Source organism: Camellia sinensis, chromosome 4 (genome assembly GCF_055761805.1).
Source record: "Camellia sinensis isolate YWXY chromosome 4, ASM5576180v1, whole genome shotgun sequence".
Taxonomy (NCBI): Eukaryota; Viridiplantae; Streptophyta; class Magnoliopsida; order Ericales; family Theaceae; genus Camellia; species Camellia sinensis.
In genome coordinates, this window is record NC_138964.1 from 212052311 (window position 1) to 212078637 (window position 26327).

Genomic DNA, 26327 nt, shown 5'->3' on the forward strand with positions numbered 1-26327 from the left:
GGCCCTAACTGAAAAGGGCCATATTTTGAGCTCATATTCACTTCTCATTAAGGGCTCAACCCTGTTTGAGCCCTCCATAATACACTTGCTTCATTGATCATCTTGTATGTCATAGTTTTGCATGCTATTTTTGACCCATGAGCAATTTACTTTCGAGCATGTTGTAAACTGATATGAGGCATATTTTGAGCCCCTCTTCAACATTGGAGAAGGGCTCAACATTGTTTGGTGTTTCCATATGTCACTTGTAGTTATATCCCCTATTTGGCCCCATTTTTGCATAAATTAGTAGCCCTCTTTGCTTCTATTTTTAGACCTTGGTCCGAACTGAAAATGGTCTTATTTTGGCCTATAATTCATGTTTCATTCACACTTTTTTTCTGTTTGGTGATTATTTTATATACTTCATGTTATAGCACCTTTTGAGCCTTGTTTTGCATCACATTTTTAGCATGTTTGTATACTGATTTGAGGTCTTCCATATACTGTAAATGTCCATATTTTTGGTTCATCTTCAGTGTTATAGAAGGAAATTTTTCAGTTTGAGTTTTTCTTATACCACTTGCTTCATTACCCCTCTTTTGGCCCCTATTCTTGCATGCTATTTTTGCCATACCTATACTTGCTGTTTGGCCATGTTTATAACTATGAAAGTGCATATTTTGGGACTGTCTAGCTTCTGTATTTGCATTGCATGTCCATATTGTGCATGTTTGGCATGGCTATAGGCCATTTCGGGTGCCTAATGTTGCATTTCGGGACAATTTCATGCATTTGGTATCATTTCGCTACATTTCGGGACTGTTTTCCCCCATATTTTGTTGCTGAAATTCCATTAGCATGTTGGTATAAGCCCATTTGTCATTTCCATGTCATTTTATCATCGCCTCGGTTTGCGTGCCCGTGTGCACGCATTTCGAGGCACTCCATTTTTATCCGACGGCATCCGATGTGAGTGTGGCTGAGGCTCACTCATGTTGGTATAAGCCCATTTGTCATTTCCATGTCATTTTAGCAGCGCCTCGGTTTGCGTGCCCGTGTGCACGCATTTCGAGGCACTCCATTTTTATCCGACGGCATCCGATGTGAGTGTGGCTGAGGCTCACTCATGTTGGTATAAGCCCATTTGTCATTTCCATGTCATTTTATCATCGCCTCGGTTTGCGCGCCCGTGTGCACGCATTTCGAGGCACTCCATTTTTATCCGACGGCATCCGATGTGAGTGTGGCTGAGGCTCACTCATGTTGGTATAAGCCCATTTGTCATTTCCATGTCATTTTATCATCGCCGCGGTTTGCGTGCCCGTGTGCACGCATTTCGAGGCACTCCATTTTTATCCGACGGCATCCGATGTGAGTGTGGCTGAGGCACACTCATGTTGGTATAAGCCCATTTGTCATTTCCATGTCATTTTAGCATCGCCTCGGTTTGCGTGCCCGTGTGCACGCATTTCGAGGCACTCTATTTTCATCCGACAGCATCCGATGTGAGTGTGGCTGAGGCTCACTCATGTTGGTGTAAGTCCATTTGTCATTTTCATGTCATTTCATTGCATCCTATCATCGCCTCGGTTTGCGTGCCCGTGTGCACGTATTTCGAGACACCTATCGTCGCCTCGGTTTGCGTGCCCGTGTGCACGTATTTCGAGACACCTATCATCGTCTCGGTTTACGTGCCCGCGTGCACGCATTTCGAGACACCTATCATCGCCTCGGTTTGCGTGCCTGTGAGCACGCATTTCAAGACACCTATCATCGCCTCGGTTTGCGTGCCCGTGTGCACGTATTTCGAGACACCTATCATCGCCTCGGTTTGCGTGCCCGCGTGCACGCACTTCGAGACATCTATCATCGCCTCGATTTGCGTGCCCGCGTGCACGCACTTCGAGGCACCTCATTTTCATAGCATTGTGCATACTAGGTGGTATCTTAGATTGCATTCTGTCATTTTCTCGGTTTGCGTGCCCGTGTGCACGCACTTCGAGGCATTTCATTTTCATAGCATTCTGTGTATGTTAGGACTATATCTTAGTTGCATTTCATGCATATCATGCATATTGCATTGTGTCCAGAATAGGAGTTATCCCGGGCACGGGAAACGAGGTACATTTCGTACTCCGAGTGACGGAGTGTGTCTCAATTCCCCAGTCACCGACACTCCGGATTATCCATGATGGAGTTAGGTTTTAGCTGTAATTTCATGTGCATTCATCCTATATTGAGTTGTGCATTTCGACTCCTCGACCATTATGCCTCGGTATGTGTGATTGGTGGCACGAGGATCGAGGCATGCATATATCTGTGCAAATACATTGCTATGCCCCTTTCCTGCTCTCTGTTGCAGCAAAATCAGGAATCAACAACTTTTTGGGACTTGGCGCGCATTTCAAGGACAGGTGTAAACAGAGGCTAATAGGGGCATTTCGGTGGATTTCCGCGCAAGACAACCCGGACATGCATCATCCGCCAGAAGCAAGGCAGTCCCTGGCTTGCACGCCAGTTTTATTTGCTTTCTTAGTTAATTCATTAATTAATTAGGATTTTGTAATATTTCGGACTGTAATATTCTTTTATTCGGGACTATAATATTCGGACTGTATTATTCATTTGGACCCTCTGTGCGAGGGCATAACTGTAATAAGTGTGCGTGAGTGTGATGTATGCCTTCCAACCTCACGTCTTTCTCCCTTTTATTTATCCGCTTTTGATGGTTAGATTAGGGCATATTTCAAATAGCATACAGTATGACAGCATGTTTGCATCATTCATCTGTATTGCATGCACCGGGCTCGGCGCATCATACTAACTGCATTGTACTTTCAATTTCAAAGTTGAATACATGGTAATTGTAGCATTTCATACACCATCTTAGAATAGCCGAGCCTGCTATAAGTTGCATTTTGCATGTGTTGCATTAGGCATTTCTGTATACTTAGGATCATGCATGATTTCTAATATAGTTTCTGTTTTGGCTTGGAGTACCCGGTAAGTTTTATGCTTTAGCATCCTTGCATGCGTGTGAGTGCTGCCATGAATAGCATGTTTACCATGAGGCTATGTGCTTATTTGATATAACTGCCTGAATGCCTGTGGGTGAAGGCTGAGTTACTTAAATTGGAATAAATCATCAAATGTTTTAAACTTACCTGTGGGTAGCAAACCACTTTCAAAAACAAACATGAAATGTTTTGTTCCAATTCGGGCGATCCAGTCTATATTTATATGCTGTGCGCATCACATAGTAATCTAGGCTAATAAACCGGATAAGAACTCACAATGTTTTCAAGAATTGATATCATGCTTAGTAGAGGCCGGTCTATGACCGGGCGAGCGGGGGTGCTCACGAAGTGACCTTCCCCAATCGTACCCAAGTTCCCGAGCCGAGGCAACTTTGGTGATGACGGACACGTGGCCTTTTGGCACCGAGTCAGGGTTTCCTAAATTTCCCAAAATAAAATATTTAGGTGGCGACTCTGTATCTGGCAAAGCAGTCCATGTTTGGCACTACTTTTTTCAAAAATCAGTTTCTCAAAAACGATTTGCCGGATTTGGACTCTTTGGTTCAGATTAGGAACCGTGACATTTAAGAGTCCGAGCTGTAGTGACCCCAAATGAACAGAACGGGAGCTAAACCCTCCCGGGGCGTTCGGAGGACGTCTACAGTTTCTGGCGACTCTGCTGGGGATTTAGAGAACTTGACTCGAACTCATGATATCTGTTTTTGACTACATTTGTGTGTTTCTTTGCATTGCATTTGCATTGGTGCGCCTAGGACACCGTGTTTGCCATCTGCTATTCCTGAACGGTTTGCCGGAGGCTTGTCTTGTCAAGGCATGACCATAAGGCTGACCGGTTGTGGGCTCTGCCAGTATGGGAACACAAACCCCGGTTTTACCGGGGCACCCTCTTTGACCATTCGGCCTAGTGCATATTCGAATCCATAGTGACTATTCCAAATTAGGACAGGTTGCTTACCCGTTTATAGGTTGTTTGAAACCGCTGTGTGCATAGTGAAACCCTAGCTCCTGACAAAATAGGACAGGGAAACCTTACCCCAACATAGGGGTGTTTTGGCTCTCGCTTATCTGTTATGTGCTTTAGAGTGCGTCTCTACAGGAATGCATGTATCAGTATATGAGTGTGGGCATCAGGCCTGCGGGTTTCAGTTCAAGTATTGGCAGTATCAGGCCTGCGGGCATCAGATCAGTATATGAGTTTGAATATCAAGCCTGCGGGCTATGGTCCAGTATTGACAGTATCAGGCCTAGGGGCATCAGTTCAGTATTGTCAACATCAGGCCTGCGGGCATCAGTTTTGTATTACGGGTATCAAGCCTGCGGGCATCAGCCAGTATTTGAGGATTATTTATCTGCGGATATCAGATTCTGTTTTAGGGAACAGTGATACAGGGATGATAATCAGTGTTTGAGGACAGTGTATATTTCAGCTTATTGACTATGTGTTGTTATGCCCGACTGTGTGTCTTGCATATTACGTTAAGCTATTATGCTGCCCGTTTATCTGTTTATTTATTTCCTTTTCGCTTTATTTATCTTTTGCTAGGTCAGTTTTAGCACGATTGCTTCCGACCCAACAGGCATTCCCCAAGCACCTTGGACACGAGGTCGTCGACTCCACCGATCTGAGGATCTAATAGACGGACAGCCAGTGTTCTATTCTCTACCCCCTGTTATCGGAAGGAAGCCGAAAAGGCGCAGTGTGTCAGAACAGAGGTTGTCAGGGCAGTGGGTTACTCCATCAGAGGACTATAGGACTGAGGTCTCAATTACTGCTGCAGAAATAGACATACCAGTTAGGCAGATGGAGCAACAGAATACATCGGGGATAGAGGCTCTAATGCGCCAGATGCAGGAGAGCATGAAACAGATGCACGATGATGCCGCCCGTCAAGCGGAATTCTCCAAACAGCAGGCCACAGTCATGGCCCAACAGGCTGAGTTGATTACCAGATTGCAACAACAGAACACAGCGTCTGCTTCACAACAAATCCCTCCTCCGGCGGGGGTCCCATTACCCGAGAAGGCTCGTGCTATTCAGGACGTTCCTCCGAACACCCAAAATACTGTACCGACTGTCCAAAATTTACAAGAGGACACGAGTCTTCCAACGGGGCCAGCACCGCCCCCGATTCCACTACAACTGTCCAAGGTTCATACATCCAATCACCCGGACTCTCCATCCGGGGTCGAGGTTGATCATACGGCTCTGAAATTGAACAAATTGGAGAAACTCTTTAAGAAATCCCAAGGGGCTAAGGCTATGCCGGATATCGGAGATGGATATACCGAGGAGGCCGTGACACTCCCCGATAGGTTCAAAATGCCACAAATAGACCGTTTTGACGGGACTGGTGACCCCATGGTCCATATCCGACTGTTTGCGGATGTCTTGCGGCCAATGGGCCTAACACGACAACAGAAGCTCTCACTATTCGGCCGAACCCTGTCGGGTGTGGCCTCCCATTGGTACGCAAGATTATCGGATGAGGTGAAGAAGAATTGGGACGAGATGGCTGAGGCCTTTGTCACACAATATTCATACAACACTCAGATCGAGATCACAACCCGCGATCTTGAAACGACGAGGCAAGAGCCCAAGGAATCTTTCTCGGACTTTGTGATCCGATGGAGGGCAAAGGCGTCGACGATGACTTTAAGGCCCACTGACAGAGATCAAATTCGGATGATTGTGTGCAATCTCCACCCGAAGTTAATGCAAAGAATGATTGTGGTCCCCTTCCCTACTTTCGCAGATTTACATGATATGGGGGTGCAAATAGAAGATGCTATGAGGCAAGGACTGTTTGACCAGGACAGAGAACAACCGAGGAGGACCTTCAATCGCAATAACAATGCAGGCCCGAGCGGCGCTGCAAATACGAGAGCCTCGGAAGTTGGTATGGTCGCCACCACTCCCCCTCCCCCTCCAAGACCTATGACTGCCACACCATTCTCCGGCGCGTCCGGAAGCAACACACAAGCCAACAGCCGGTTCCAACCACGAGGCCAAAGAACCTTTACTCCACTATATATGCCTCTGACCAAAGTTCTAGGAATACTGATCAGAAAGAATCATTTAAAACCCCTAGAACCAAAGCCATTACCAAATCCACTTCCCCCCTCATATGACCCGTCAAAATACTGTGCATACCACCAACAACACGGTCATGACACCGACCGTTGTTACAGACTGCGTCATGAGATCCAAGATCTTATTGACAAACAGGTGATCGCACCTCCCGACCAACCCAATGTTACGACCAACCCTCTCCCATCACATAACCAAGCTCCTCCTCCCAAAAGAATTAACTTTATCCAGACTGGGGTCGCATCTTACGATCCTAGCATCTACATTACCCCCACCCACCTACCCAAGCCGGAGGTGCTCCTCCCTGATTGCACTGACTTCTTGTGCATGGTGGACACCTCCAAAACCCAACCAGAACCGATGGTGGTGACCGTCGAAGGCAGGGCAGGGCAGATTTTGGGAGAGACTGAGTCTGTTGAATCTGGGACTGGGCAGAGTTTTGCTGAGGGAGCCTATGATCCAAGCAAGTACATCTTATCAACGAGCCGAATTGGGCTAAGTGTAGAATTGCCAGAGACAGGAGAACTATGCATGATCCGGGGGGATGGATCTGGGCTATGGACAGATGAGCCGACAACCGTAGAAGAGGACTTTGCTAACTTGCAATTTCTCGATGATCAGGAGCTGGAGGATGCGTCCATTAACTGGAATGATTATGAGGGATCAGAGGAGGCCACGGGATGGCTCGAAGATCAACCGAATGCAGTGGGGGAAGCTCAACCAAAACAGAGCCCGGCAGGGGCAGAAATATCAGTTGTGGCCGGAACGGCTGAAAATCAAGTTGTACCGCCGGAGAGCGCCGGTGTTAAGAATTCCGCTCAGGACATGGGCATTATGGATGTGGGAACTATTGAACAAACAGCTGTACTGACGCAGTTGGAACAAGGAAAGTTTGAGGAAACCGAGAGAGCCAGAAAGGCAAAAGGCCCTGAGGGGACCGAAAGTGCTGTGTGCACAAAGACAAGCAATGCTGCGAGCATATGGACAGAGAGCACTGAGAGTGTGAGTGGACCGGAGCCAGACAGGTGTCTGTTGACTGCCAGTGGAATGCGGTGGGAAGATGACGATTTGTGTCTTGTCCACACCGATGAAGACTGGGGGAATAACCAGCCGGATGATACTTGGCATCTAGATGAAGTGGACCACATGACAAGAAATGGGCGGTACTTCAAGCCCCCACAAATAGACCAACCCGAGGCATCTGGGAAAGACAGAGAAGCGGAGAGACAGAAGGAGAAGCAGATCGAAGACGAGGCTGTGTTGAAACAATTAAAGAAAATACAAGCAGACATCTCCATCTGGGGACTGCTAATGGCATCACGAGTACACAGAGAAGCTGTCCTATCTGCCATGGACAAGTCCAAACTCTCCATAGACACCACGCCTGAACAGCTGGTCGGGCTGGTTTTTCCGGGAGGAGGCTCCCCAGCATTAACTTTTTCAGACAAGGAGCTACCGCCTGAGGGCACAAACCATAACAAACCGCTCTATATTTCTGTGGAATGTAGAGATAAGTGGATACCGGTGGTACTTGTTGATACCGGGTCTGCGATTAATGTCTGCCCGACCAGAACGGCATATGCAATCGGGTTGAAGCCCGTAGATTTCGTCCCAACCACCCAAGTGATCAGAGCATACGATAATACCAGCAGAGAGGTGATGGGGACTGTTAAAATTCAAACCAAGGTTGGTCCAGGACAACATAGTATTGAATTTCATATCTTGGACGTTCCCGCAACCTTTAACCTACTTTTGGGGCGACCGTGGTTGCACCAGGTCAAAGCAGTCTCTTCCACTCTACATCAGATGCTAAAGTACCCCCACGGGAAAGGGGTAGCAATCGTTTTTGGAAATTCATCGATCCATCCGCCGCCGGAGGTGTCTACACCCGTCTTGGAGATCGAGCATGGCACAGAGGATGTGTTTTTGTCGGGGTTCACTTTGGCCGAGGCTCAAGTGGTGCAGAATGTCATGGCTGCGAATGAGGGCATGTATGTTAGTGCACAATCCATATACCTCATGAACAAGCTAAAACATACCCCTGGGATGGGATTAGGGAGAAGCGGCCGGAAGGGCGTCTCAGTGTTGGCCGAAGTGCCACACAACCCCCACGCCTTTGGACTGGGTTATCTGCCCACCAAGGAGGATTGGGTAAGGAAAGGGAAAGAAATGGCCGAAAGGGCCAGAGCAAAGAAGGTCGGGAAGCCATTTGATTTAATGCACAGGCCCATCTGGGGTACCCTAAACGGACGTTTCGTCCGGGAGGGGGAAGATTTTCCATTCTGCGGCTTCCCGGAGCCATGGCTAAACGCAAAGGGGGAGCGCGTGCCTGGTTTTGAAATCTTCTTCAACATACAATTATCTGGGGATGACGTTGCCGAAGCGCAGACAGACCCACCAACTGAGATTGAGCAATGTGAAGCAGTGGATCCCGAGAGTACAGAGCTGGAAATGGGGGTAGCACTGGCAAGTCTACTATCAGATCCTCCGATCGACCAAGAGTGCTTGGGGGATAACTCTTCGGTTTCTGTGATTGGAGATGAAATAGCTGCGGGCTTTCCAGCACCGATCTTGGATGCATCTATCGCACCTTCTCTCATCTGGCAGTATGAAGAAGGCTTTTTATCTAGCAGTTTCGGGTCAGGTAGTGAGCCGGAATCTGATTCTACCGAATCTTCTGCGTCGGAATCAGATTCCAGCTCGACTGAGTCTGAGTCCGGTATTCCTGGGGGTGATAACCCGGATACCACAGTCCTGTCTAGGTCGTCTTTTTCATTTTCTTTTGAGTCTGTTGTAACAGAGGAATCTGACGGCTTGGAAGTATTTAATGAGAATGATGTGGATGTGGTTTCCGAGTATTTTTCTGTGCCTTTGATTTATTGCTTAAATCAAGATTTTCAAAATTTTGAAAACAGCGAGGAAGAAATTCCTCCAGTTTTGCAACGATTAATCGATCAAGAGCAGGAGAGATTTGTTAAACCCTTAATGGATGAAATCACTACTGTGAATGTTGGTACTGAGAAGGACCCGCGGCTGGTCCAGATCGGGTCCACGTTGTCTTCAGAGGAGCGCGAGCGCTTAGTCACTTTATTAAAAGATTTCAAAGATGTTTTCGCGTGGTCCTATGAAGACATGCCTGGGATCGATCCTGAGATTGTACAGCACCGGATCCCTCTTGATCCAGAGGCCCGCCCTGTCAAACAGAAACTCAGAAGGATTCGCCCGGACTGGGCCCTCAAGATTAAGGAAGAGGTCACCAAACAAATTGACGCAGGGTTCCTGCTGGTATCTGAATATCCAACTTGGTTGGCCAACATAGTCCCGGTGCCAAAGAAGGACGGCAGAATTCGGGTTTGTGTAGACTTCAGAGATTTGAACAAGGCCAGTCCGAAGGACGACTTCCCCTTGCCGCACATCGACGAATTGGTAGATTTCACGGCACGACACGCCTTGCTTTCGTTTATGGATGGTTTCTCAGGCTATAATCAGATAGTGATGGCACCCGAAGACCGGGAGAAGACTGCGTTCACTACCCCGTGGGGTACATATTGTTATCGAGTGATGCCATTCGGGTTGAAAAATGCTGGAGCTACGTATCAACGGGCAGCAACTACAATATTGCATGATATGATCCATAAGGAGGTCGAAGTGTACGTGGACGACATGATTGTCAAGTCCAAAGATAGAGAGGGCCACTACACCGCCTTACAAAAATTCTTTCAGATGATCAAAGAGTTTCGGTTGCGACTGAATCCCCAGAAATGCACGTTTGGTGTTACAGCGGGGAAGATGCTAGGGTTTCTGATCACACAAAGGGGCATCGAGGTCGACCCTTCCAAAATCAAGGCCATCTTAGAAATGCCACCACCAAGGACTGAAAAGGAGGTGCGAGGCTTTCTGGGTAAAGTGCAATTCATAAGACGGTTTATTTCTAAATTAACCTTGACTTGTGAACCACTTTTTGGTCTCCTGAAGAAAGGAAAGAAATTCCAATGGGACGGCCGATGTCAAGCAGCTTTTGAGCAGATCAAAGAGTACCTACAGAACCCACCCGTGTTGTCACCGCCAGAGCCGGGGAGACCGTTGATACTGTACCTTTCGGTAACTGAGACCACCATGGGCTGCATGCTCGCGCAGGAGTCAGAAGACAAAGTGGAAAGGGCCATATACTATCTGAGCAAAAAGATGCTGGATTACGAGACCCGCTATACACCGCTGGAGAAGGCTTGTCTGGCCTTGGTATGGGCAACCAGGAAGCTGCGGCACTACCTGTTAGCCCACTCAGTAATGTTGGTTTCGCGTTTGGGTCCCATTAAATATCTTTTCGAGAAACCAGCACTTACGGGTAGGCTGGCTCGTTGGCTGCTGTTGCTCTCCGAATTTGATTTGAAGTATGTAACGCGCAAGTCAGTAAAAGGCAGAGCGGTAGCGGAGTTCCTTGCCGACCACCCGGTTGAGGGGGATGAAGCGGTTGAGTATCTATTCCCAGATGAAGCCATTCTGCACGTCGAAGATAAAACTTGGACAATGTACTTTGACGGAGCATCAAACCAGTATGGGTATGGGATAGGGGTGTTGCTAATAGCGCCTGATGATTCCCGTATCCCTTTAGCATTCAAGCTCCGATTCAAAGTTTCTAACAATGAAGCAGAGTATGAGGCATGTATTGCTGGCCTGGAAGCAGCCCTGGAACTAGGGGCAAGACGAGTGGACGTCATTGGGGACTCGAACCTTGTTGTGTCTCAAGCAAAAGGAGATTGGAAGGTCAAAGAGGAAAGGATGATAATCTACCACCAAACCTTGGATTTGTTAATTCCTCGGTTTGAGAAGCTAAATTTCACCCACCTCGTAAGAGAGAACAACAGGTTTGCGGATTCACTAGCAACTCTATCTTCTATGATAGACATCCCGTCCGGAGTCCGGATGCGTCCAGTCATAATTGATCAGAAGTTCGTGCCGGCATACGAGTCGATTTCCGCCATAGATGAGGTTCAAGATGGCAACCCCTGGTACTACGACATCTGGAACTTCTTGGAAAAGGAGACATATCCACTAGGGGCAAATGCCAAAGATAAGAGGGCTATCAGAAGAACGGCTGCTCAATTCGTTATCTGCGGGGGAAATTTGTACAAAAGGGGTCATCTGGGAATGCATAAGCTCTGTGTAGAAGCTGAAGAGTCAAAACGCCTGATGGAAGCCATCCATGGGGGGGAGTGCGGTGCACACATGAATGGAGTAATGTTGGCCAGAAAGATCCTCAGACAGGGCTACTACTGGTCAACCATGGAGGAAGATTGCATTGGTTTTGTTCGGCGATGCCACAAATGTCAAATTCATGCAAATCGCATGAACATCCCGCCGTCAAAGCTGTACAACATGACTTCGCCGTGGCCTTTTTCAGTCTGGGGAATTGATGTGATCGGAGCTGTTACCCCGAAGGGGTCAAACGGGCATGAGTTTATCCTAGTAGCGATAGATTATTTTACAAAGTGGGTCGAGGCCCAATCATACGCAGTGTTGAAGGCGTCGCATGTCGCAAAGTTCATCAGGAACAACATCATCTGTCGCTACGGGGTGCCAAACGAAATAATTTCAGACAATGGTTCCCACTTCAAGAAAGAAGTGATAGACTTGTTGGAGAAATACAATGTGGCTTTTCATAAGTCATCTACATACAGGCCACAGACCAACGGAGCGGTTGAGGCCGCCAACAAGAATATCAAGCATATACTACAGAAGATGGTGGAAACCTATCGAGATTGGCCAGACAAGCTGCCATTTGCTCTGTGGGGCTACAGGACTTCAATCAGAACTTCTACTGGAGCAACTCCATATTCATTGGTCTATGGAATGGAGGCTGTTCTACCCATTGAGATTGAGGTCCCATCATTACGAGTATTGGCTGAATGCCAGATAGCCGAAGCAGATTGGCAGCAAAGCAGATTCGAAGAACTCATGCTCTTTGATGAAAGAAGACTGAAAGCACTGTACCACATCCAAGGCTATCAACGCAGAATTGCCCGGGCTTTCAACAAGAAGGTTAAGTCTAGGAATCTGAAAGAAGGAGATTTGGTGCTCAAAGACAACCGAGCTCCCATCCATGACCCAAGGGGCAAGTTCAGACCTAATTGGACTGGTCCTTACATCATCAAAGCTATCTGGTCAGGTGGAGCTGTGGTTCTGACGGATCTAGATGGCTTGGAGTTCTCACAACCGATCAATATGGACAAGTTGAAGAAATACTATCCTTGAGAGGCTCGCTAGGCCGAAAACCCGAAAGGGCGACCTAGGCAAAATTCAGAGCACAAAAAAATTAGAAAATATAAAAACTGAGCTCGCAAGGTTGAAAACCCGCAAAGGGCGGCCTTGGCAAAAGTTAGAGCGCAAAAGGAGAGTGAAAATACTCGAGTGAACCTCAGCCTGAACTACGTAAGGCTTGATTCCCATCTTTGGGATACGTAGGCAGCTTCGTCTTGAAGTTCAGTCATAAACTTTTCCCCGATCAACTTTGTCCATTTCGATCATCTCAGTCATCTTTATCCATCAGCATTTACCGTGATCTCCGGTACAGTGCTGTTCAGACTAGGGGCAACTTTCCGTTGCCGCGACGATGCAAAGTTACTCAGACTAGGGGCAACTTTCCGTTGCTATGAAGTGCCGCATTGTTCTTCAGACTAGGGGCAACTTTCCAGTTGCAGAGATCTGGGGTTGTGCATTTCAGTGACAGATTTTCGGCGTGTCCAGTTCTGATCCACATCGAAAATAATTTTGAAAAGTTTTAATAAAAGTTGACTTTGTTCAAATCAATCTTTTTACGACTTAGACCATTTTTGGACCAAAAGTGGAAAATTTTCAGTACCACAACTTTCAATTTCATTGATTTCAAAATAGAGTTCTCCTGCTCTTGCATTACAATCGAGGTTGCTTATTTTAGTACAGTCATAAAGAAAACTTGAAAATGCTAAATAAGCAATAAATTTGGGGCATAGTTGAATCAAGTATCTCTGTGTCCCCTTCCAGAGCTGGACGGAGCATCTGATGCCAAGCTGGGCCCAACTTGTGCCTCCTCATTGAGCCAATCCACGCATTCATCTGACAAAGTGCAACTGAAAGTTGAAGCAGGGGCCAGAAGCTCTCTAGTCCTCCATGCCGTGGCATATCGGGCAAGTTGTGCACCCCGGACCGGGAAAGCGGCTGGATACTCAATCCCCTCCGGTGGACAAGTCTGATCATGACCAAACTGACGCAGGAACCGGAAAGGAAAATAGAATACGCAGTGGGTCAGACCAATCAGTTGGATCCCAATCAGCCGGGACATACTATAGCTCATTGCCGGGAGGTTGAGCCAAGGGCAACGCCAAGCAATACCGTCTGCGGACAAATTGCACATCCAATCGAACCACCACCTTTCGTCAAGAGCATTGACTAGGCGCTGCCGAAAGAAGTAGCCTCGAGCTGAATAAGCCGGGCAAGAGTCCACAACCTGCAACTTATCCACTAACCATACCTAGGGGAGGGATGGAAAATGAGAGAATAAAGAATAGAGAGATGTATGATGAGAGAAAAGTAAGACAAGGGTTTTGAGAGAAAAGTCGAGCCTGAGGGTCGAGTGATGTGAGCAAATATATATGCGAGGTTGGGTGGGAAACATTACCTGCAGTAGTAGTGGACTCCCAGCGAACCTAGTCGCCTCCCGGCGATAGACAGAATCTAAGCCCATCAGTGTCTCGGCCAAGGTCATGGCAATACAGCTCTTTCCTTCTCTCAAACCTTGGGCGACTTCAATCAGGCGAATGCTAGCCCCGCCGAAGCCCGAGGAAAGCAGAAAGTGAGACAACATGCATAAGCAGAGGGCGTGTTGCCGGAAACCCTGCCAATAATGGTTGCTGCGGTCACCAGCGTCCGAAAAACGATGGATCAAGCCGAGGATGTCCAGTTCCCCACTGCAAATCAGAGATCGAGCGTCGTGCGCTGTGAGCCCACACATCCGCCCTAAAGCCTGGGCGTGACCAAAACGGAACTGAGGCAAGATCATTTCAGAGCACGCGGACTCCATCAAAACCTGAAAATCTTCGAAAGTGGGACACATCTCTTGGCCGCCAAAGCTAAAAACATGCGTCACTGGATTCCAGAACCTTGCCGCGGCATGGAGAAAAGGGAGATGTAACGGAGTACGGCTCAGCGTGAATAGTGCATTCAAGCCGAAACCCCGGAAATTCAGTTTTTCCGAGCCATCTAGAGAAGAGATCCAAGATACGATATTTTCTGCGAGAAACGCCTCCATCTTTGTCTAAAACTAAGATGAAATGAATGTTCCCGAAGTTGAGGCTTTTATAGAAGAAAAAACACTATTCACAGGGACACGTGTCAAAAATCTGGTGGCTGCAGGACTGAATGGCCGGCCAGCTACTTTTTCTGGCTAGCCAGCTATTTACTTTCTGCAGAAATGGCTGGCCAGCCATTCACTTTTTGCAAAAATGGCCGGCCAGCTCCCAGGGATGGCTGGCAATGCTGCAGTGTGTCTCCTCGGCCCTGTTTTACTCTTCGAAGGAGAACTCCAAGCATTTCCGTGCAACGGGAGAGTCGAAGGCCTTCATTTCAGACGCGTTCCGATGCCCAGATCCTCAGAAGTACACTTTGTTGTTGTTGAGTTTTGCTTATCGAGTTGTTGCATTTTGCTTATCGAGTTGTTCGTCGAGCGGACGTGTTTTGTATTTGAGTCATTGCTCTCTGTTTAAGCAATTTTTGTTAAAGTCTTGTTTATTTGTGTTATTGCTTTTTGCTTATCGAGTTGTAAACTTGCTAAAGATTCTGTTATATCTTAGTAAGTTGAGTTGTTTAGTTTGTTGCGTCGGTTCACTACCTGACTTGGTGATTACACAATACGCATTACCACTCAAATTCATTCTTATGCGAAACAAATTGATGCGATATGATGCTAAAAGTTCAAAATACAAACACCTTTTCAAAAGCTATTTCATTTCATCATGCTTTACAACAAATAAAGGTACAAGTTTTACAAAAATAAAACTGCCTAACAATGTGCAAAGTGCTACAAACTACTAGTAAAAGAAAAATAAAGCAGGAAATAGCAACATCAAAATCCTCGGGAGCGGGAACGAGAAGCACGCCTCGTCCTCTTTTGCGGGACGACCTCCACACCATCATCTGAGTCGGAGCTGTCATCCTCAGGGTCCTCCTCAGCCTCGCCTCTATTCCCCGAGCCAAAACCGGAGCCTCCCTCCTCAACAGATGTCTCGAACTGACGGTCGGTAGCCTCCTCCTCCTCCTCCTCATCAGGCTCCACCTCCACAACATGAGCCCTGCGTCTGCGGACAGGCCCCCCTCGAGCTCCTCGATAAGGCCTAGATGGCCCGGCTCCTCGGGAAGGCCGAGATGACCCCGCCCCCTGAAAAGGCTCAGATGGCCCAACTCCCCAATGAGGCCCGGATGGCCTAGTCTGCGGCTGACCGGACCAAGAAGGCATCTGAAAACAAAAAGTTCAATTCAAATACATCAGTCCAAATATGTACATCAGGATACAGATATAAGCAAAGGCTACATGAAGTGGGTGCATGTAAATACAGTGTACAAGTGGGGTATGTGGCAGATGTGCTCTACACAAGTAGTCTATCGATGCAGTAGAAATCAGCATGTCATCAGAAGTATGATAAATGCCAGAAAACTGAAGGGTACCTGAATGCCCGCGACAGACAACTGTGCCTCCCTACGTAGGACCATGCCCTCGAGCGTGGCCACCAGCCCAACCACTTCCTCCATGTACCCTCGCGATGGCTGCAAAAATGAGCTCATAATCATCAGTGAACAAAAGAATGTCTAAACATCTGAATGATAAATGAAAAAAGTGGAGCATACCGGCGGTGAGTCCGGATCAATGGCGTATCGATCACTGGGCATCGGAGGCTCTAGTGGGATCGGAGTCGGAGAGCTAGCCCCATACTGCCATGCCATCAACTCAGTAGGCATATCTAGCCATCCCAGATGAGGATGAATCGACGGAGTCGGAGGAAACGGTCTACTCCCACCTCTAGATGTGCCAGCCCGGCTAGAAGAAGGGATGTCTGTAGCTCGAGCCCGAGCCTGATCCGAGGATGACATACCGGCAGGTCTCATCATCGGAATATGAGCTTCTGTCAATGGATGCATCAAATATATGTGACGATAGGTGGCGTAGTCCCCCTCCGCAACATATAGCAAAGCATCGCTGCCCAGCATGGCGCCGACTACCTCTGAGTAAGAGAGCCCGTCAGCGGTCCGCATACTAGCTGGAGGTACTGCGGGAACATCCTGAGAAAGATACCCCCGTACCTGGCGCAGAAAGCGCTCCCCCAGGAACCAGACTCTGCCGACTGGCCCTTCGAGCAGGACCCTATACCGGGAGATGCCTGACGCTCCGGTATACTGAAGTAGGAGATCATCACCCAGGGGTGCCCAAGGCTGCCAAGTAATCTGCGGATGATAAATGTATAAACCAATCAGAAAACGAGAATATACAGAGCAAGTCAAAGATGAAAATGAAAAGAACTGAAAGTTCTGAAGTACCTCTGAGTGTCGCACAGTGTCGAAGTACTGTCGCAGGCGAACCAGGGTCTCTCGAGGCCTCGCCCGGTGCGGGCCCTCAAATATCAATGAATATGGGGTCACGGGAATCCCCACCACCTCCAGCTCTGGGGCTAACGATGGGAAGTATACATAAGCCCATAGCTGAGAAAAGCAGTGCAGAATGTAAGTACGAAATGCTGAGAGCAAAATGCAGACTGTAAAAGTGCGCTGTATGTGCAATGTACAAGTAATGAAGAGCAGAAATGTAAATCAAGGGGACAGAAAGTACCTCCCAAGCTCTCCAGTAGCCGCCAAGCAAATCGCCCCGCCCGCGGGAGGTCGCGCTCATGTAAAAATAAAGGGTAGCCAAGCCGGCGCCACCCCAATCATATCTCTGGACCTGTGATAGGTCGACTAGAGCGCTCAGCAGGTATAGCCCAATGGTGTTCCCTCTGTCGGCGAACAGGGTAGTCCCGAAGAGGAACATCAGGAAACCACGGGCGTACTGCTCCGTCTCCTCGGGAGTCTCGGGCACCATCTCCGCCCGCCGGAAATGGGAGGAGAACCAAGTGTATCTGACTCCCTGAAACCCTATCAACAGGTGGGCGAGCCCCCAGCAGATACATCCAGGCGGCCTCCCACTCACCCATATCCTCGTCGTAAGGGATGGGCCAACCTCCGACGTCTAAGCCGGTCAATACAGCGAAATCAAAAGGGGTCATAGTCATGTCCCCGGTAGCAGAGAAATGAAAGGAATTGGTGGTGTCCCACCATCTCTCTACCAGAGCTGCCATCAAGGTCCTCCTGGCAGGACAGCGTGACAACCCGACACAGAAGGGGCCAAACCCCGCCAAGTCTACTAAGTCTCTGACGCCCTCCGGGAGCTCAGCATACCAATCCCGCGCCATGGTGGAACCATATCCTCGCACACTGCGGGAACCACCCTGCATTCAGAATGAATATATGTGTCAATAATAAGATGAAATGGGCTGTATGCCAATGATAATGAAATGGGCTGTGTGCCGAAGAAATGAAATGGGCTGTGTGCCGATGAAATGAAATGGGCTGTGTGCCGATGAAATGAATTGGGCTGCGTGTTCAACTTTCAGTTAATTTGTGGGCTGCGTGTTCACTATCTATCTGGGCTGCGTGTTCAGAGAATTTGAATTTTGGGCTGCGTGTTCAACTTTCAGTTAATTTGTGGGCTGCGTGTTCACTATCTATCTGGGCTGCGTGTTCAGAGAATTTGAATTTTGGGCTGCGTGTTCAACTTTCAGTTAATTTGTGGGCTGCGTGTTCACTATCTACCTGGGCTGCGTGTTCAGAAAAATTTGAATTTTGGGCTGCGTGTTCAACTTTCAGTTAATTTGTGGGCTGCGTGTTCACTATCTACCTGGGCTGCGTGTTCAGAAAATTTTGAATTTTGGGCTGCGTGTTCAACTTTCAGTTTAATTGTGGGCTGCGTGTTCACTATCTATCTGGGCTGCGTGTTCAGAGAATTTTGAATTTTGGGCTGCGTGTTCAACTTTCAGTTTAATTGTGGGCTGCGTGTTCACTATCTATCTGGGCTGCGTGTTCAGAGAATTTTAAATTTTGGGCTGCGTGTTCAACTTTCAGTTTAATTGTGGGCTGCGTGTTCACTATCTATCTGGGCTGCGTGTTCAGAGAATTTGAATTTTGGGCTGCGTGTTCAACTTTCAGTTAATTTGTGGGCTGCGTGTTCACTATCTACCTGGGCTGCGTGTTCAGAGAATTTGAATTTTGGGCTGCGTGTTCAACTTTCAGTTAATTTGTGGGCTGCGTGTTCACTATCTACCTGGGCTGCGTGTTCAGAGAATTTGAATTTTGGGCTGCGTGTTCAACTTTCAGTTAAATTGTGGGCTGCGTGTTCACTATCTATCTGGGCTGTGTGTTCAGAAAATTTGAAGTTTGGGCTGCGTGTTCAACTTCCATTTAAAGTGTGGGCTGTGTGTTCACTTTCGAATTCGGGCTGTGTGTTCGACAAATCAGTGTTTGAGCCATGTGTTTTAATGTGGGCTGTGTGTTCGCAATTAATTAATGAACCGAGTGTTCAGAAATTTGAACGTTGAAACTACATGTTCAAAGATGTAAGGAAAGTACTATGTCACAAGCTAAATGTTTAAGCATGGCAAGGGTGCGAAATGTAAAATACAGAAGATGAGGTAAATACCTCTCGGGCCTCGTGAGAGAGATGCTGCTCCGGCTCTCTGAGAAGCAGATCCGCGGGTGCTCTCTCGTCAAAACTGGTAAAATGACGGAAAACGGCACGAGGGAGGACGTGCGCTGCCGGACGGTACCTCTCGGGCATGAAAGGTCGGGTCCTCGGAGGTAGAGTCATGGGATCGAAGTCATCTCCGGCACCTGGAAAACCTCCGCCATGAGCAGAATTGCCCGCCATTTTCAAGAATCTGCAAAAGGGGAGCAAAAATGAGCAAAATGAGCAAAAATTGGAAAAAGTCAACAAAAGTCAACTCTCGGGAAATAAAAAGTCAACAAAAGTCAACTCCCGAGAAAATATTCTAAATATTAAGATGAACTTACCTCAAGTGGTGAAAATGCAAAAAGAAGCTCCGAAGCCGGAATTTAATCGCTCCAAAGTGTTTAAAACTAAGTGTTTTTACGAAAACAATTTGCGCGAGGCGTTGGAAAACACGCGTAAAACTCAAAATTGGAGAGAAAAGTGTTGAAAGAGGCAAGAAATGAAGTGAGGTTCGGCTGCCATTTATAGGCCTCAAGCCTTGGTTGAAAAGGCATGCAAAAAGGAGAGGAAAAGACCAAAATGCCCCTGGGAAAAGGGCATGGCCGGCCGGCCTCTAATTCTAGCTGGCCAGCCATCTGCTTTTTGCAGAAATGGCCGGCCAGCCATCTACTTTAATGGAAACCGGTTGGACACCCCCCCTTGGGAAGATAAGTGGCCGGCCATGCTCTCCACATGCTCACCTAGCTCTCTGCAAATTTTGAGGAAGATCGGAGTTCCCGGGACCTGAAAAAGTTCAAGAAAAGTACACTTCCGGTCGCGAAATTGCTCCGTCGGGACTTCGGTTTCAAGTTCTGACATGTGTCTCATCATCATTCATCGAAATCAAAGTGTATTCTTTTTGAATGAGTCGTAACCTTTCAAAGAAGCAGATCGGAGGCCGTGATCGAGTTACCTTTGCCGAAACACGTTTTTCCGTACTCGTTGTTTCACGGCAAATGAACACCCTGATTCATACTCATTTTGTACTATCATGCACATATCTTGCATTCTCATGGGCATACTCACATTGTCATGTACATTTCTTGATATTGGCATACCTCCGTGTTTGAGCATATGTTGTCACGCATGTTCCGTTCTTGCATTGCGATACATTCACTCACCGGCACTGCGTATGTTGAACTTTCGGAATCACATCAAATATATGTTGTTAGCATATTGTACTTGTTGCAATTTCTCTCTTTTGCAGGCACGATATTGTATGTACGGTTCAATTGAGGTTGGTGCGACCAGACGAATCGCGCAGGTATCGTATCTTCTCCGTGTGAGACATGGCGGAGATTGAATAATCCTCTGCATTCTTAACTGCATGAAATGTAGTTGTTGCTTTGTATTCTTGCTTAAAACTGTTGCATCTATTTGCGAATACTTGCTTCATTACAGCTTGCTGCATTTGCATAATCATTGGGTTACCTTCGGCTTCTTGCATATCATTTGCATTTTGCCCCCTGCCTGCGGGCATGCCTGCGGGCACATCTCTGTCTATCTTGTATGTTTGTATGAGTCTTCGGCCTTGTCAAAAATAGGTCGTCTCTGGGCTTTGACATTCACTCCCGTCACTTGTGACTTCCGAGTTCTGTCAAAGAGGGGCAACTGTAGACACCCCATTTTTGACCGACCTTAAGACTCAGACGTCACCGATTGAGCGCTTGGTGATGTTGCATAATGTGCTCGTTCAGAAGTTTCAGAGTCGCGGCCGTAAGCCCTGCCTCCGGACTTCCGAACCCTTTTCTGTGCCTTGTCTCGGTTTGCGAACCAGACTCGATTTTCTCTGTTTCTTTTCCTGAAGGGAGGGAGAGGTCTCGTAGACCATCTCTCAATGTCCGTAGGCTAAATTTGGTGGCCGTAGGCCATTTTGCCCATTTCGGAGTCCGGTTCCCGGTTTTCGGAGCCGTCAGGCCGTGTGCCTCGGTTCGGGACCGCTTAACCATCTCCTATTGCTCTGATTTTTGGCATACATCCTATTTCATCCATTTTGAGGGACACTGGGGGCTGAGAAACCCACTTCGAGGTCGAATACAATTTTCGGTGCTTAACAGCCCATTTCCGGGACCCCGAACTGCGTGTTTTGGCTCCGGAACATTCGTTTTGCAACGGTTTTCGCTCATTTTTGGCAGGTACCTCTGTTTTATCACAGGGAAGGTCACTGAAGGGTGGGAGGCCAGCAATTGTTGCAGCAACCAATTATTTCTCTTCCGGAGCCTCCCGGCGCCCGTTTTTCGCACTTCCGGGCTAATGTTGAATACCTTAGAGCTAGTGTTGCCAACTTTCAACCACATATCTGTGATGTACACATCTGGGAGGCCACTAAAAGTTGGTGGCCGGCCATTAAGGTCACCTGACCCTTTTGACCCCTTTCTTCCGGGCTAATGTTGAACCCCTTGGACCTTTTTTCTTGAACTTTGAACCACATATCTGTGATGTACACACCTGAGAGGCCCCTAAAAGTTCATGGCCGGCCAGTAAGTCAACTTGACCCTTTTGACCCCCTCTTTCCGAGCCATTGTTGAACCCCTTGGGCCCACTTTCTTGGAATTTCAATTACATGGTTGTGTTGTACACACATAGGGCTACCTCCCCAATATCTGGCCGGCCAGAAAAGCTCCTTGACCCTTTTGACCCCTAGCCGGCTGGCTAGGGGGTATGGCCGGCCGGCCACCTCCAGCAAAAGTATGAGGCCGGCCAGCTTCCTTGCACTGTACCCTTTCCAGCTGTGGGGCAATATCCCCCAGATATTTTCAGTATCCGGGGGATATTTTGGGAGAGAGTTATGCTCTCCAATTCACCCCCCTTTTACACCCCTTTCTTGACCTTATAACCAGCTGAGGGTCTTCTTCTTGAGGGTTAGAAAAATTCCTCTCCAAGCACAAACCCTAAACTCCATTGTCATCCTTCTCAATTCTCCAAAAAACCCTAACTTCTTAACCTTCATTCCTTCTACACCACCAAGCTCTACCATCACCATCTCATTTCCAGCAGCAAGGGAGGAGTCTTGAAGGCTAAAGAAGCTGCAAATCAACCCAAGAAGCAACAAAAGCTTGGATCTTCAAGGGTAAGTTACACTTTGATCCTTTTGACCCTTTTCCTTGATCTATTTCTAAGCCTCATTTATTTTTGGTTTCAAGCTTCGGCCCTAACTGAAAAGGGCCATATTTTGAGCTCATATTCACTTCTCATTAAGGGCTCAACCCTGTTTGAGCCCTCCATAATACACTTGCTTCATTGATCATCTTGTATGTCATAGTTTTGCATGCTATTTTTGACCCATGAGCAATTTACTTTCGAGCATGTTGTAAACTGATATGAGGCATATTTTGAGCCCCTCTTCAACATTGGAGAAGGGCTCAACATTGTTTGGTGTTTCCATATGTCACTTGTAGTTATATCCCCTATTTGGCCCCATTTTTGCATAAATTAGTAGCCCTCTTTGCTTCTATTTTTAGACCTTGGTCCGAACTGAAAATGGTCTTATTTTGGCCTATACTTCATGTTTCATTCACACTTTTTTTCTGTTTGGTGATTATTTTATATACTTCATGTTATAGCACCTTTTGAGCCTTGTTTTGCATCACATTTTTAGCATGTTTGTATACTGATTTGAGGTCTGCCATATACTGTAAATGTCCATATTTTTGGTTCATCTTCAGTGTTATAGAAGGAAATTTTTCATTTTGAGTTTTTCTTATACCACTTGCTTCATTACCCCTCTTTTGGCCCCTATTCTTGCATGCTATTTTTGCCATACCTATACTTGCTGTTTGGCCATGTTTATAACTATGAAAGTGCATATTTTGGGACTGTCTAGCTTCTGTACTTGCATTGCATGTCCATATTGTGCATGTTTGGCATGGCTATAGGCCATTTCGGGTGCCTAATGTTGCATTTCGGGACAATTTCATGCATTTGGTATCATTTCGCTACATTTCGGGACTGTTTTCCCCCATATTTTGTTGCTGAAATTCCATTAGCATGTTGGTATAAGCCCATTTGTCATTTCCATGTCATTTTATCATCGCCTCGGTTTGCGTGCCCGTGTGCACGCATTTCGAGGCACTCCATTTTTATCCGACGGCATCCGATGTGAGTGTGGCTGAGGCTCACTCATGTTGGTATAAGCCCATTTGTCATTTCCATGTCATTTTAGCAGCGCCTCGGTTTGCGTGCCCGTGTGCACGCATTTCGAGGCACTCCATTTTTATCCGACGGCATCCAATGTGAGTGTGGCTGAGGCTCACTCATGTTGGTATAAGCCCATTTGTCATTTCCATGTCATTTTATCATCGCCTCGGTTTGCGTGCCTGTGTGCACGCATTTCGAGGCACTCCATTTTTATCCGACGGCATCCGATGTGAGTGTGGCTGAGGCTCACCCATGTTGGTATAAGCCCATTTGTCATTTCCATGTCATTTTATCATCGCCTCGGTTTGCGTGCCCGTGTGCACGCATTTCGAGGCACTCCATTTTTATCCGACGGCATCCGATGTGAGTGTGGCTGAGGCTCACTCATGTTGGTATAAGCCCATTTGTCATTTCCATGTCATTTTAGCATCGCCTCGGTTTGCGTGCCCGTGTGCACGCATTTCGAGGCACTCCATTTTTATCCGACGGCATCCGATGTGAGTGTGGCTGAGGCTCACTCATGTTGGTGTAAGTCCATTTGTCATTTTCATGTCATTTCATTGCATCCTATCATCGCCTCGGTTTGCGTGCCCGTGTGCACGTATTTCGAGACACCTATCGTCGCCTCGGTTTGCGTGCCCGTGTGCACGTATTTCGAGACACCTATCATCGCCTCGGTTTGCGTGCCCGCGTGCACGCATTTTGAGACACCTATCATCGCCTCGGTTTGTGTGCCTATGAGCACGCATTTCGAGACACCTATCATCACCTCGGTTTGCGTGCCCGTGTGCACGTATTTCGAGACACCTATCATTGCCTCGGTTTGCGTGCCCGCGTGCACGCACTTCGAGACATCTATCATCGCCTCGGTTTGCGTGCCTGTGAGCACGTATTTCGAGACACCTATCATCGCCTCGGTTTGCGTGCCCGTGTGCACGTATTTCGAGACACCTATCATCGCCTCGGTTTGCGTGCCCGCGTGCACGCACTTCGAGACATCTATCATCGCCTCGATTTGCGTGCCCGCGTGCACGCACTTCGAGGCACCTCATTTTCATAGCATTGTGCATACTAGGTGGTATCTTAGATTGCATTCTGTCATTTTCTCGGTTTGCGTGCCCGTGTGCACGCACTTCGAGGCATTTCATTTTCATAGCATTCTGTGTATGTTAGGACTATATCTTAGTTGCATTTCATGCATATCATGCATATTGCATTGTGTCCGGAATAGGAGTTATCCCGGGCACGGGAAACGAGGTACATTTCGTACTCCGAGTGACGGAGTGTGTCTCAATTCCCCAGTCACCGACACTCCGGATTATCCATGATGGAGTTAGGTTTTAGCTGTAATTTCATGTGCATTCATCCTATATTGAGTTGTGCATTTCGACTCCTCGACCATCATGCCTCGGTATGTGTGATTGGTGGCACGAGGATCGAGGCATGCATATATCTGTGCAAATACATTGCTATGCCCCTTTCCTGCTCTCTGTTGCAGCAAAATCAGGAATCAACAACTTTTTGGGACTTGGCGCGCATTTCAAGGACAGGTGTAAACAGAGGCTAATAGGGGCATTTCGGTGGATTTCCGCGCAAGACAACCCGGACATGCATCATCCGCCAGAAGCAAGGCAGTCCCTGGCTTGCACGCCAGTTTTATTTGCTTTCTTAGTTAATTCATTAATTAATTAGGATTTTGTAATATTTCGGACTGTAATATTCTTTTATTCGGGACTGTAATATTCGGACTGTATTATTCATTTGGACCCTCTGTGCGAGGGCATAACTGTAATAAGTGTGCGTGAGTGTGATGTATGCCTTCCAACCTCACGTCTTTCTCCCTTTTATTTATCCGCTTTTGATGGTTAGATTAGGGCATATTTCAAATAGCATACAGTATGACAGCATGTTTGCATCATTCATCTGTATTGCATGCACCGGGCTCGGCGCATCATACTAACTGCATTGTACTTTCAATTTCAAAGTTGAATACATGGTAATTGTAGCATTTCATACACCATCTTAGAATAGCCGAGCCTGCTATAAGTTGCATTTTGCATGTGTTGCATTAGGCATTTCTGTATACTTAGGATCATGCATGATTTCTAATATAGTTTCTGTTTTGGCTTGGAGTACCCGGTAAGTTTTATGCTTTAGCATCCTTGCATGCGTGTGAGTGCTGCCATGAATAGCATGTTTACCATGAGGCTATGTGCTTATTTGATATAACTGCCTGAATGCCTGTGGGTGAAGGCTGAGTTACTTAAATTGGAATAAATCATCAAATGTTTTAAACTTACCTGTGGGTAGCAAATCACTTTCAAAAACAAACATGAAATGTTTTGTTCCAATTCGGGCGATCCAGTCTATATTTATATGCTGTGCGCATCACATAGTAATCTAGGCTAATAAACCGGATAAGAACTCACAATGTTTTCAAGAATTGATATCATGCTTAGTAGAGGCCGGTCTATGACCGGGCGAGCGGGGGTGCTCACGAAGTGACCTTCCCCAATCGTACCCAAGTTCCCGAGCCGAGGCAACTTTGGTGATGACGGACACGTGGCCTTTTGGCACCGAGTCAGGGTTTCCTAAATTTCCCAAAATAAAATATTTAGGTGGCGACTCTGTATCTGGCAAAGTAGTCCATGTTTGGCACTACTTTTTTCAAAAATCAGTTTCTCAAAAACGATTTGCCGGATTTGGACTCTTTGGTTCAGATTAGGAACCGTGACATTTAAGAGTCCGAGCTGTAGTGACCCCAAATGAACAGAACGGGAGCTAAACCCTCCCGGGGCGTTCGGAGGACGTCTACAGTTTCTGGCGACTCTGCTGGGGATTTAGAGAACTTGACTCGAACTCATGATATCTGTTTTTGACTACATTTGTGTGTTTCTTTGCATTGCATTTGCATTGGTGCGCCTAGGACACCGTGTTTGCCATCTGCTATTCCTGAACGGTTTGCCGGAGGCTTGTCTTGTCAAGGCATGACCATAAGGCTGACCGGTTGTGGGCTCTGCCAGTATGGGAACACAAACCCCGGTTTTACCGGGGCACCCTCTTTGACCATTCGGCCTAGTGCATATTCGAATCCATAGTGACTATTCCAAATTAGGACAGGTTGCTTACTCGTTTATAGGTTGTTTGAAACCGCTGTGTGCATAGTGAAACCCTAGCTCCTGACAAAATAGGACAGGGAAACCTTACCCCAACATAGGGGTGTTTTGGCTCTCGCTTATCTGTTATGTGCTTTAGAGTG

At 47.3% G+C, this 26327-nt stretch overlaps 1 long non-coding RNA gene across 1 annotated transcript; it reads right to left on the minus strand.

Annotated features, from left to right (window-relative positions):
- Nucleotides 1–16458: 16458 nt before the first annotated feature.
- Nucleotides 16459–17245, minus strand: LOC145789891 (uncharacterized). The gene is made up of 3 exons (XR_014328356.1): nucleotides 16961–17245; nucleotides 16672–16833; nucleotides 16459–16578 (listed from the first exon to the last, which is right to left on the minus strand). It is a non-coding gene; the product is annotated as an uncharacterized LOC145789891 (long non-coding RNA).
- Nucleotides 17246–26327: the final 9082 nt, after the last annotated feature.